Here is a 13,219-nt window from a genome sequence, read left to right on the forward strand (position 1 = left end):
CATTAGTGATTTTACTAAATATGTACCCAATTCAGGTCAGATAACTTATTTAGGTATAATACTATCTAAAGATATTAAATCTATTATATATAATAATTATAATACCTGTTTTCTTAATATACAAAATCTTTTTAATACCTGGAATAATATGTTTTTTACTATGGAGGAGAGACTTACAATTATTAAAATGATAATATTCCCCAAGATTTTATACTTAATACAATCAATAATACTTCCACCTACAAAAATAATTATCAAGAAACTGAACACACTAATGTTAAATTTCTTATGGGCACCTAATAGACCTAGGATTGCATTAAAGAAACATACTAATAGCTGGTCTCAAGGGGTATTTCTTTTCCAGACTTTAATTTATATACTATCTCTTCTATTGTAAAAGTTATTACTTTATTAATAGATCAGTCATATGTCACAAAATGGAAAGATTATTGGGGGCTAATTAGTATACACTTCATGAAAATCTCCTTAACACATAAAAATATGATTGTAAATAACTCCATGTTATGGTTACTAAAGGAATTTTGTACTTCACCTATTACACCTAAACATATGGTTTGTTACCCATTAAATATTATTATTAGTTATCGTAACTTTATATTCATGCACCCTAAGTATAGGGAATGGAATTTTATTGTATTTCCTATAATGTATACTCAGGGTATGCTTTTGTCATCTACTTCTGAAGGAACTCATTTAGCTATAGATAATGATCTAAAGTACTGGTATCAGTTGATATCTGATAATAAAGTTAAAAATCTAGATTTCTTAAAACAAGAATTTGATCTAAGAGAAACTTGCTGGTTAGAGGTTCAGACCTTTAGACAACATCTCATTAATAAAATAGATTTAATGTCTATAACTGTTAAAGAATCTATTCCAACACTGATTCTTCTTCTTCTTCTTTCGGCTTTATCCCGGTTAGGGGTCGCCACAGCGGATCACCTGTCCGCACATTGAATGGCAGTGGAGTTTTACGGTGTCGAGTTGCCAGCCCGGCGCCCAACCTTCCACAGAAGGCACACTCACACGCACACCTAGGGCCAATTTAGAGTGTCCAATTCACCTGCAGCATGTCTTTGGGATGTGGGAGGAAACCGGAGCACCCGGAGGAAACCCACGCGACCACAGGGAGGACATGCAGACTCCGCACAGAAGGCACCCCAGCCGAGGATCGAACCGGAGAACCTCTTGCTGTGAGGCGGCAATGCTAACAACTGCACCACCGTGGCCTCCCTTATTCCAACACTGATTGATTACTTGATATTAAATTTACAACATAAAGTTTCTGATAAAGGTAAACTTTCATACATACATAAAGTTATCAGACAAGAAACTTTTTACAGTGTAGATTCATACTGGAATTATTTCACTTCTATTAATGGGGACCTACCAAATCAACAAGATAAACAATATATATTGGAATCTGCTTATAGAACTACGTCTTCCATTGTCTGGAGACTTTATACATGGAAATTTTTACATAGATCTTTTTATACACCTTTGATGATGAATAAAATAAATAATAAAGATAATCTATGTAAGAGATGTAATGTAGAAATTAATGCTGACTGGGCTCATATGTTTTATGACTGTATAAAATTGAAAGAATACTGGAAGTCAATTAATGAATTTTTGCAGGCTCTTTTTACAGATAATTTCATTATTTCTAAATCTGTTATATTATATTCAACACACCTGTACCTCAAAGTGTTAAAAAGGTTAAGCTACCCTTGTTATGGTCTATTCTAGCAGTGGCTAGGAAAATAATAACTAGAAATTGAATTTCAGATACACCTCCTTCGTTCAATGAATTTAAAAATGTTATGAATATAGTGTGCCATATGGAAATAAACACAATTAGGACTAGAACAAACAGAAAAACATCTTATTTTATTGTATGGGATAATTTACAAAATTTGTTAAAAAAATTTTAATTTCAATAGCATGATATTTTAGTTTAATTAATTGATCTGATTGTAGTGGATGTCTTTGTAAATACTTTAGTTGTTTTGTTGAATATTATAATAATACCTATTTTTAATTACTTGTATAAAATTGTTATGATATTTCTCTTATATGTTAAAACAATAAACCTGTTTTGAAAAAAAAAAAAAGATTTTTAGCCAATGCATTAGTACATTTCCATTTGTTTACGTCATTTAACTGTTCCTTATATGGATATTTAACATTCTGTCAATCTTACCCATATAAACTTTAAAAAAATACTTACTGGAACACAGATCACTCATTCAATTCCATAATCGGACATAGCATTAAAACAAAACTTGCTGTCTCACGTAGCCCCTCACCAAATGGGTGGAGCTGCTATAAAAGGTGCAGAAGTCAATACAGTCTTCAGATATTCAGAACTCTAGTTAACTTAGTCTTTGTAGATCAGAATGCCAGGCTTGTTGTGATGGATCACTTCACCAGAAGCCAGTATAGTACCAGTCTTCAGATATTCAGAACTCTAGTTAACTTAGTCTTTGTAGATCAGAATGTCAGGCTTGTTGTGATGGATCACTTCACCAGAAGCCAGTATAGTACCACCTACAAACCTAGTAAAGAGATGTCATGTGGAATTTTGCCCCATTTGTAAATGGTAAAAATAAAACTCCCCAGCACAGTGAATATATGGACAAAAAAATGGTTGATTGAAGATTAATAGTCTTTCATGTCTGATCTCTCTACATTGATGCTGGTGCTCAGCATACTATGAAGGAGCTCAGGCCAAGTCCTGTGATGTGGTAAGGACATATGACTACATGTATGCAGACTAACTACTGAATGAGACAGCTGTAGTCCAGCACATTTACTGACCCCAGCAAGATCAAACTTTATGGCTTTCCTTGCTCTCACATGTGTATGCATGTACCATGTCAGTCTGTTTGAACTGATCTGTGTCTTAAGCATTTTACATCTGCTGGCATACTATAACAGTGCCTCCTTTCTCTGTACAGCTGTCCTGTTTAATGCACAACATAGGGGATATGATCAGGTCTTTGATTGTAACGTATATACTATACACTTGAGACATGGATGTCAATAAACTTATCACAAGAGCGAATTTCTAGAGGTGAATCTTGGCATTCATGTTGAGAGCAAGTAAGTGTTCATTGTGATCAGAGATCTGATCATAATTCTTTGTAATGCATGGAGAGTTACCTGGTTCATGTTTTACTGGTTAGTCAAAAGTAAGATTTAAAAAAAAAATCTGATATGTTATGATGGCCAAAGCTAGTAAAGTGGGGGAAGGGTTGACATTCTTTCATATTCCCTGTCTAAGGGAAGCAGTTTAATTTAAAATGCTGTGTGCATTTTAACAGACAACAGACAGAAATGGGAGTTGAAACAAAGCTGTATAATACCCTTCTGTTGCTGTCAATTAATCAGTGCTGTCTGCTTTAGTGAAGACTCAATGTTAACAGCACATAGGAAATGCTTAACAGAGTAGAGCTGAACCAGGATGTAATCTAGCCATTTTATGAGTGTAATCATGGTGTTCCATGCACTACTGCTATCACATCTGCTGATTATTTCCAGTGTTCTTACATGCAGTATCAGTTACATGATGTGTCCTGATTGGTGTATTCTGCCATGTGCCATCCTTCCTGGTGCCACGTTAACCACTAGTGTTAGGTCCTGCTTCAGATCTCTGTATGTCATCACACTGTGTGTCATATTACACTGCTGATTATGTATGGACTATACTGTCAATCACTGCCCAATTTAGCATTAAATACCCTCTTCATAACTGACAATATTTGGTTATATATCCTTAGATCCAGTTTAGTCCAGATACAGATTCTTAGTTTTAGCATTTGAATTTGCTTATTCGTGATCAGCACTTGTTCAAAACTTGTTGTAAGTACTAAATAACATACTAATTACTATAGCACTCAACCTTCCTCATTACCTAGAGGAAAACAGTTTTGGTACTTACTTTCCTCACTTGCTTAGAGAAAAACAGCTCTTGTACTCACTTCCCTCACTTATCTAGAGGAAAATAGTTTTTTATTCAGGCATGTCCAAGGGTCAGCTCCCAGTGTTTTCTCATGTCTATCTGATGAATCTGGGCATCTTGGGGCAATGTAGAAATTGCCTCATTTACACAGACAACCCTCTCCTCCTACCACCCAACACTACAACCTGTGAGAGATGCACTTATCTAGAAAAATTGGAGGTAATGCTCTCTAACCAAGACTGAACTTGACAGTCAAGAGGAGAAGGTAAACACTTGCACCACACCACACTCATCACATAGTCTCACTAAATCTACACCACCAAACTCCACACATAGAAACACAAAAACATTCACGGAGGCTCTCAATAATAATCTGCTCAAGCAACAGAGACCTCTAAAGCAGAAATGCAAGCAACCTCCTCCCCCTAACACAACCCAAATGACACATAGCCCGCAGACTCAGTGTGCCACTCAACTATAGCCAATAAGGCAAAACAACGTACCCAACACACTAGTCATAGGTGACTCTATAGTCAGGCACACTGATGTCCCACTTACCAGAAACCCAAATGACACATAGCCCGCAGACTCAGTGTGCCACTCAACCACAGCCAATAAGGCAAAACAACGTACCCAACACAGTAGTCATAGGTGACTCTATAGTCAGGCACACTGATGTCCCACTCACCAGGCTAAACAAGGAGAAAGTTACTGTCAGCTGCCTGTCGGGTGCCAGGATCCACCACATAACCCACGCACTCAGGTCACTCCACAATAAGTACAAATATGACTCTGTCATTGTCCATGTTGGTGTGAACGACCTGAGACGTACCTCCCTGGACTACATGAAAAGAGACATGGAAGAGCTCTCCGATCTTGTAGCCCAGGCAGGTATGACCCTAGCCCTGAGTAGTATTCTGCCATCACCCAGAATGATACCGCAGTACAAGGACAAAATGACTGACATCAACAATTAGCTAAGCTTCTGGTGTCATTCTAAAGGGATCCGGTATCTGTATGCCGGGGATGATACTTTGCCAGAGATGGCCTGCACCTGTCACCCCTGGGATTCCAGATACTGGCTAAGGTTCTTACTGCCCCTATAGTGCCTTTTTTAGGCAAGGTTCAAATGACAAATTCACCACCGTAACAGGAACAGGTAATCAAAAACTGAGGGTGATGCTACTCAATGCTAGAAGTCTAAATCTCAAAATGCACTCACTCGAGGCACTCCTTAAAATGGAGAACATCGATATCTGTGCAGTGACTGAGACCTGGTTCAAGGCTCCAGAGAGCACCCCTGCAATACCAGGCTATAACTCATACCACACGTTTCGGCCATGTAACCTGGACCAGAACACCAAAGGCGGAGGTGTGTCCATATTCATTAAAGATATCCACACCTCCAGGCTAGTTGTTCAGCATAATGCAGCCAGGGTTATCCAAGTGCAACTAACTCTGGGCAAAACTGCAATACAAATTGTAGCTTGCTACAGATTCCCCACCATGGCCCAGGATTCCCACTCCTCTTTTCTTGATGTTGTTGTTGTTGTTGTCTTTCGGCTTTTCCCGGTTAGGGGTCGCCACAGCGGAACTCCGGTCCACAAATGATTGGCAGTAGATTTTGATGAACGCTGAGGTGCCAGCTCAATGTTCAACCTTCAATGAAGGCACGCCCATTTACGCATGTCTTTCGAATGCCCACCCAACCGCGGGGAGGACATGCAGACTCCACACAGAAGGCACTCCCCGCACACCAGCCGAGAATCGAACAGGAGAACCTCTTGCTGTGAGGCAACAATGCCATCGCTGCACCACCCTCTTTTCTTGATGTACTGGAAAATATTAGGGTTCAAGCAAACACCCTAATAATGGGCGATTTCAACTACCCCACCATTAACTGGGAAAACTACTCATGTACCAACACCTTCGCTTAACGCTTTCTGGAATTCATAAACTCCAATGCCCTGCATCAGCTTATCCACACCCCCACCAGGGGCAGCAATATCCTAGATCTAGTCATTACCAACATGAGTGACTGGTGTTCCACACCTGAAGTCAACACCTCATTGGTCCGATCCGACCATAAGCTAATTACCCTAGATATCCACATCCTGCCCCCACCCCCCATTAAGGAAACCACGGTAAAAAATTTCTCCAAAGCCAACTTCATGTTTCTTAAGACAGAAGTGGTGAACTTCATGACACCTATGCAGATGGACAATACAGTTACGACTACTGAATCCTACACAATTGCACTTTATAAGCACTTACACGAGTGCATGGATCGTGCTATCCCAAACAGAACCAAGATGCTATCCTCCAAAAAAAAGAAGCCAATCTGGTGGTCCCCTGCCATAAACAAACTATACAACAGAAGGAAGAAACTGTTGCAAAAGAGAGTAAAATCCCACGAGTGGAGGAGCTCCCTGGTCAGCCTCAGTAAGAAACTGCGATCCCTGATAAAATCCTCCAAAGCTAGGTATGAAAACCAAGTCACCACTGATTCTAAAGACAACCACAAAGTATTCTATAGCTATATAAAGAATCTCAATGGCAACACTCAGATCTGCTCTGAGTTACAGCACAATGGCACTAAATATACAGACCCAACTGATATTGCCAACATCCTGGCAGATAGGTTCAGTGCTAACTTTACCCCCCTCTCACCCCCTAAAGAGCCCATCTCTATACCAGAAGAATGCAAAGTTCCTGTAATCATGGCTGCACAGGTACAAACCACACTTTCTAAAGCCAAGAACACAGCATCTATGGGACCAGACAACATCCCAGGCTGCGTTCTACACGAACTACAGAACGAACTGGCACCCCACCTAAGTACCATGTTCAATCATAGCCTCACCTCAGGTTTCATGCCCACTGAATAGTGCACAGCGATGGCTATCCCACTCTACAAGGGGGGAGCCACCATGGACCTCGGGAACTACCGCCCTTTTAGCCTGATGAGCCTGGTCTGCAAGGCCATGGAATGTATCATCATGGAACTTATAAACAAAGACATTAGTAATCTCCAAACTTTGGACCCCACCCAGTTCAGGTTTGTAAAAGGCAGATCATGTCTCCTAAACCTGATAGACTTCTTTGAAGCAGTCACTAAAGCCATAGACGAGGGTAAGGTGGTTCACACAGCCTTTATAGATCTTGCCAAGGCTTTTGACACAATCCCCCACTCTGGAATTATTGATAAACTCACTAAACTAGGTATAAATCCCTATGTCACAAGATGGGTTGCCAACTGGCTCACTGACAGAACCCACACTGTGAAAGTAGCAGACTCTAAATCCGGCTTCTGACCAGTGACAAGTGGAGTACCACAGGATTCAGTCCTGGCTCCTCTCCTGTTTGGTATCTACTTCTCTGAAGTACAGGCTAACACAGAAGGTCTTTGGCTAACAAAGTTCTCAGATGACTGCAAACTAGGAGCCATAATCAAAACTCCTAATGATGTGGACATCCTAAAAAAGGGCCTCACTGAGACAGATGCCTGGTGTCAAAGCCATGGCCTCAAGCTCAATGCCAAAAATTGCATTGTCATCCCCTTTGGTAAAAACTCTGTACCCATGAACTACAACATAGGCGGTAGTACACTTAACACTGAAAGTGTGATAAGAAACCTTGGGACACAGGTGGACAGTAGTCTCTCCTTTGATAATCACATCGCCACAGAAGTCAGAAAATCCTTCTACGTGGCACACCTTATCACAAAAGGTTTCTCATCCAGAAAAAAAGAGGTCATTGTTCCCCTCTACTCATCACTCATTAGATCCATTATAGAGTACAATGCCCCTTTTGGTATGTACCTCAAAAGACATCTACAACAACTGGAAAGGCCGCAGAAATACCTCACAAAGAGGATTACCGGCCTCAAACAGATGCCCTACGCAGACCGTCTCAAAAAACTCCAGCTTTACTCCATCACATATTGCCTACTCAGAGGTGATCTCTGCCAAACATACAAAGCTATGTCAAACCCAGAGCTCTTGGCCATGCTCCACTTAAAGAAATCCCAACCCCTCTGAGCTACACGCTCTAGGGACCTAAACCTTGTCACCACAATAAACAGAACATGCCGGAGGGATAGATTCCTGTCACAGAGACTTCCCATACTCTGGAATAAATTACCTATATATATCAAACAAAGCTCCTCATTAGCACTCTTCAAGAAAAATCTTGATGATTGGATGGGAAATAGGAAATTCACCCAGGGGATCACGTCTGTGGCAATGCTTGACAGTAGCACAGGAAAATAATTTTCTTGGGTGGCAAAAGCCAGGGTACCTTTTTGGCTGGGCTTGATTAGGCCCTAGGGCTGATAGCCTAGTACCTACCTATGAACCTATGAACCTAAGTACTTGTCTTTTGGCACTTTTGTGGATGGTAAATTGGGTTCATCTTCTAAGTCTGTTCTGAAACCAAAGCTGCACTTATCACATTACTCAACTGTACATCTTTGTCTTTACTGTGTGTTCCCTAGTTTCTTCTCCTGGTGTCTCTCATCCCATGTTTGTGTTCTGTTGTATATGTACACACATCATTACTTCCACTACCACTATTTATGGTCCTTGTTTGTTATCATCAGTAAAGTGGCCATGTGGGGTCATTCCCTGGGTAAATCCTGCACAGTCTGCTAATGTCAGTGTGTATATACCAAGCATATTCCTGAAGGGTTTGACACTTTGTGTATTGCATAGCTTCTTCTATATAACACTGGAATGGCTTTGACATGGATATAATGGAACCACTATATGCCTAGCATTACACTTGCTTACGAACTCTGAATATCTTGTGCAAGCCTAACACAAGGCAAACCTGTTTTTTTTATTTTGCGGAACTTGTTTGTTAATATCACCCCCAGTCAGTGGTTATCATCAGTGTGTAATTATGTGTAAGATGAGGGCATGCAAATAGCCTCAGACTCTTCTATTTTAAACTCATATCATACATCAGCTTACCTATTTTAGTAACTCTGCATTCAGCATTCATTCTTTTTAAATGGTACAGTTTCCATCATATGCAACTGTACAATTTCCATCACTTGTAACACTGCTCACCACTTCTGTCACCACATCTGTTTAGGAAAAAAAAATGTCAGTTTACCATTATCGGTAACTTCATCGGTAAGCTATTGGAAACAACTTTTATCAGAGCAAGTTTCCATCAACTCAGCTTTGCTGCTCATTTTGCCCTTATCAGCATGTTAGCAAAGTCAGTACCACAGTTTTCACATTCACATTTCTAATGTCATAAATAATGGATATCAAATTGGTGTTTTTATCAGAAAGGAAAAAAAATGTTCAGTCTGATAGATTTTAATGTATTTATTTGTATTTTAAAAGTCAACCAGGCAGCTGTGCTGATGAGCCATGACCTAATATGATACTCTGATTCTGTTGTTTGCAGAAAGGACATACACTTGTCTTTGTTCTTAATGCACCACCACAATTACACAACCGAGTCCACCAATGCATCAGTCCCAGAAGGACTTGACAAGAGTTAAATTTGTTTCTCTGTTATTCATTAAGGATTCATAAGAGCCTTTCCTAATCTAAGTCTCCAACTCAAAGTGCAGGGGTGTAACTTGTGAATCTGACAACAGCAAATATCCAACATCATTCTCCTTTCCGGCTTTATGTGTTGTGTTAACTAGTGATTGTTAGGAATGTCTTCAGACATCATGCAGACTAGCGACAACACAAGGGATATAGAGGAAGGGGAAAACAGCAGAGGACCATGGGATTTAGATAAGAGCCTAACACAGTTAAACACAGAGAATATCATTTGTGTTTGTAAGTACAATTAGTAAGATTTAATTCAATATAGTATCAGCATTAGGAACAAGTAGGTTAGTCAGGAACCCTACATGGACATATCCAGTTTTTGGATAGGTGAGTTTTTAGTAAAGGTTTAAAGTGAGTTGAGATTGTGGTGGATATTATAATGAGAGGTAAAGTATTCCAGATTTTATTATAACATTTCAAATTTTGCAAGATCAGATTTTCTAAGGTTGGTGAGTATAGGTGATGTGTACAGTAGGGTTCAGATCAAGTGTGTTTGAGCTATTGTGGCTTTTGTGTCGTTTGTGAGGCAAAGTTTATTCCTATACAGAGCACCTATTTTTTGTGCATTTTATATGGTTTGAGATATGTGGAAATCAAATATCATGTTATTGTCTATGTCAACACCTAATAGCGTAGTATGGACAGTGGGAGAGATCCTGGTTTTGTTGACAGATTTGATAGTGAAAGAGGAGGGGGCTGTTGTAGTTTTGGTTGAGTGAAATACCATAAGTTTTGTTTTGTTGGGGTTCAGGATGAGGTGGGAATTTGTTAACTAAGTTTCGACTGCAAGAAAGCAGTTTTGGGTGAGCACATGTAACTCTTGAATAGTACGAGCAGCACATATTACTGTGGAGTTGTTGGCATACTGAATTAGGGATGCATGCGGGACCGAGATGGAGGTTGTTTGTTAATAATGAGAAAAGGAGGGGACCTAGTATGGATCCCTGGGGAACACCTATGGTGGTTGGTAGAAGGGATGATAGATCTCCTTGCCATCGTACTGCTTGCTGGCATCCAGTCAAATAGTCTTGGAACCAGTCAAGAGCAGATTGGGAAATGTTTAGTGAAGAAAGGGTGGTTAGGAGTTGCTGTGGGAGACCATATTGAAAGCTTTCGCTAAGGCTAAGAAAATAGAGAATACATATTTGTGATTGTTTCTCTGTTGATTTATTGTGCTGGTAAAAGATAACAGGGCAGTGGTTGTGCTATGGTGTGGACAGAAACTATGTTGTGACTGAGTTAATAGGTTATTTGTTTGCAGGTAGTGCATGAGCTGTGTGTGGACAATTCTCTCTAATATTTTGGACCAAGGGGATAAGATAGCAATATGTCGGTAACTGGCTAGGTCAGTACAATTGCCTCCTTTGTGAAGTGGAGTTATATGGGAAGTCTTCCATAAGGTTGGGATTTGGTGTTCAACTATTGATCTGTTTCTAACTATTGAAACTGGGTATGCTATTGCTTCGGATGCTATTTTTAGATATTGGGGTGGCAAATCGTCTATGGCTAGAGTAGTGGGCTTGAGTTTACTAAGCATTTTTTTTTTATTGATTTAGTTGAGCCTGGCTGAATGGAAAAGGTGGTTTCAGCTTTACTGAGACTTGGACCGTCTAGGATTGGGAAGGGTAGCTGCGTTCTAGATAGGGCTGCTATGGATTTGGTAAGGTATTTATTGAATTGGGTAGCTATATTATCTGTATTATTTGAGGTAGTGGGTTGTGGAGTAGTATATATAATTTTGAAATATTTGTTTGACTCTAGTAACTATGTAAACCTCTGTGTAAATACACAGTTTCATGTATTCATGTATTTTATATATTAATTGTATGGTGATGTGCAATTTTCTTTTTACTATTTATTTAACCCAGGCTGAGCCTGCAATTGGTCATTCTGATCAGAGTTCTATCTCAGTAAAGATAAATACATTATATATTTATATATATATATATATATATATATATATATATATATATATATATATACACACACACACACACACACACACACACACACACACACACGCATATGAATAAATAAATAAAATGATTCTACATATCTTATCAAAAGCCAAGTATTTGTACTTTTCATACTGGTTTCTTTTTGACAAGATATTTTCTATCCTATAACAAAGATTTAAAATTCAATGTAACCCTGAAAGCAGTTAATATCATATTTTAAGACTTTCTGCTTTTTGTATTATTTCTGCTGTCTGCCTCTGTATATGTTTAATTGCATACCCTAATCAGAATAGCCACATGTTGTCCCTTCTCTTGTTCTCAGTTTTTATGGTCTGTTTAGGTGTTAGTTGAAATAAATATCTTACTTTTATTATTAGTATAATTTTCCTGACTTCTGATTACAGACTTGCTTAATTATGTCTTGCTTGTCATGTTGTTTTCAGACTATAGTATAGCTTCTTTTTACATATTTCTAATAAAGGTTTCCTTCATAATTTTCCCAATCCAAACGTCCATATAAACACACTCTCTGGTATCTAATTCATCCTATCGTATACAGGTCTGCCTTACTCTACATTCTAGATTATCTTGTTGATCAGTCTAGTGTGATCCTTTGCCAAGTTGTTTGCTGACAGTTATAGTTGGACAAACGCATACATACATAAATGCATACACATTAATAAAAAAAGATAAATTTCACATACAGTGCTGATACTGCCTCATGCATCATTCAAAGAACTTTCAAGCTCTTTGAACTCCCAGCCCTGCAACGCAGCAATCTTCAGCACTTTGATAAATACTGTAAATACATATATACATAAATGTATACACCTTAATAAAAAAGATAAAACAAATTTTGCTTACAAAGTGTTGACACTGTTCCCATGCAACATTCATATAAAGAATGTTCAGACTCTTTAAACTCCCAGCCCTGAGTCAAGGAGCGTGCAGTTTGAGAAACACAGTAGCTACTTCTGTCAGTTGTGTCTGCTTTCATATTGCTTTATTTCTGTCATGCTGTAGAACAACACAGTGAAGCACTTTCTACTAGCACTGCTACATCAGAGTACTTGATTGACCAGGCAAGAGCTCTGTTCAATGGTTTCTGTGTTGAGACTGCATGTCCTCCCTGGGTCTGGCTGACTTTTTGACATGTACTCTAGTTTCTTCTCACATCCAAAAGATGTTCAGTAGGTGAACTGGTACTATTCTAAATTACACAGAGATATGCATGCTGTGCGTGTGTATTTGTGTGTGTGTCTGTGTGTGTATGTGTGTGTATGTGCGTGTGTGTGTGTGCGTGTGTGCGTGTGTGCGTGTGTGTGTGTGTGTGTGTGTGTGTGTGTGTGTGTGTGTGTGTGTGTGTGTGTGTGTGTGTGTGTGTGTGTGTGTGTGTGCGCGCGTGCGCGCGTGCACTCACCCACATCTTGTGATGGACTGGCACCCTGTCTAGAATAAGAGTTTCTGTCATACAGCAGCTGAGAACTGAGGATAGGCTGTGGGTCCCCAGTGCAATGAATTAATGAATTCTTTCTTCCAAAATTATGGGGTTCTTCAGCAGTGATGCCAGCTCAGAGCCTGTTCTGCTATAATAATCAGCTAAAATGTAATCCAAATGTGATTTACAAAAGTAGATGATTCTTATACCAAAACTTTCTATTAGCAATGGTTGGAAGGAAAATAATGTTATTTTTAGT

At 39.2% G+C, this 13,219-nt stretch overlaps 1 protein-coding gene across 1 annotated transcript in view; it reads left to right on the plus strand.

The window, feature by feature from the left end:
- Window positions 1-13,219, plus strand: part of LOC122808405 (nuclear factor NF-kappa-B p105 subunit-like) — a 152,537-nt gene that overhangs the window by 92,040 nt on the left and 47,278 nt on the right. The gene's annotated exons all lie outside the window — the stretch shown is intronic.

The sequence above is a fragment of the Protopterus annectens genome, chromosome 8.part0 (genome assembly GCF_019279795.1).
Source record: "Protopterus annectens isolate FY-2018-M chromosome 8.part0, PAN1.0, whole genome shotgun sequence".
In the NCBI taxonomy this organism is placed as follows: Eukaryota; Metazoa; Chordata; order Ceratodontiformes; family Protopteridae; genus Protopterus; species Protopterus annectens.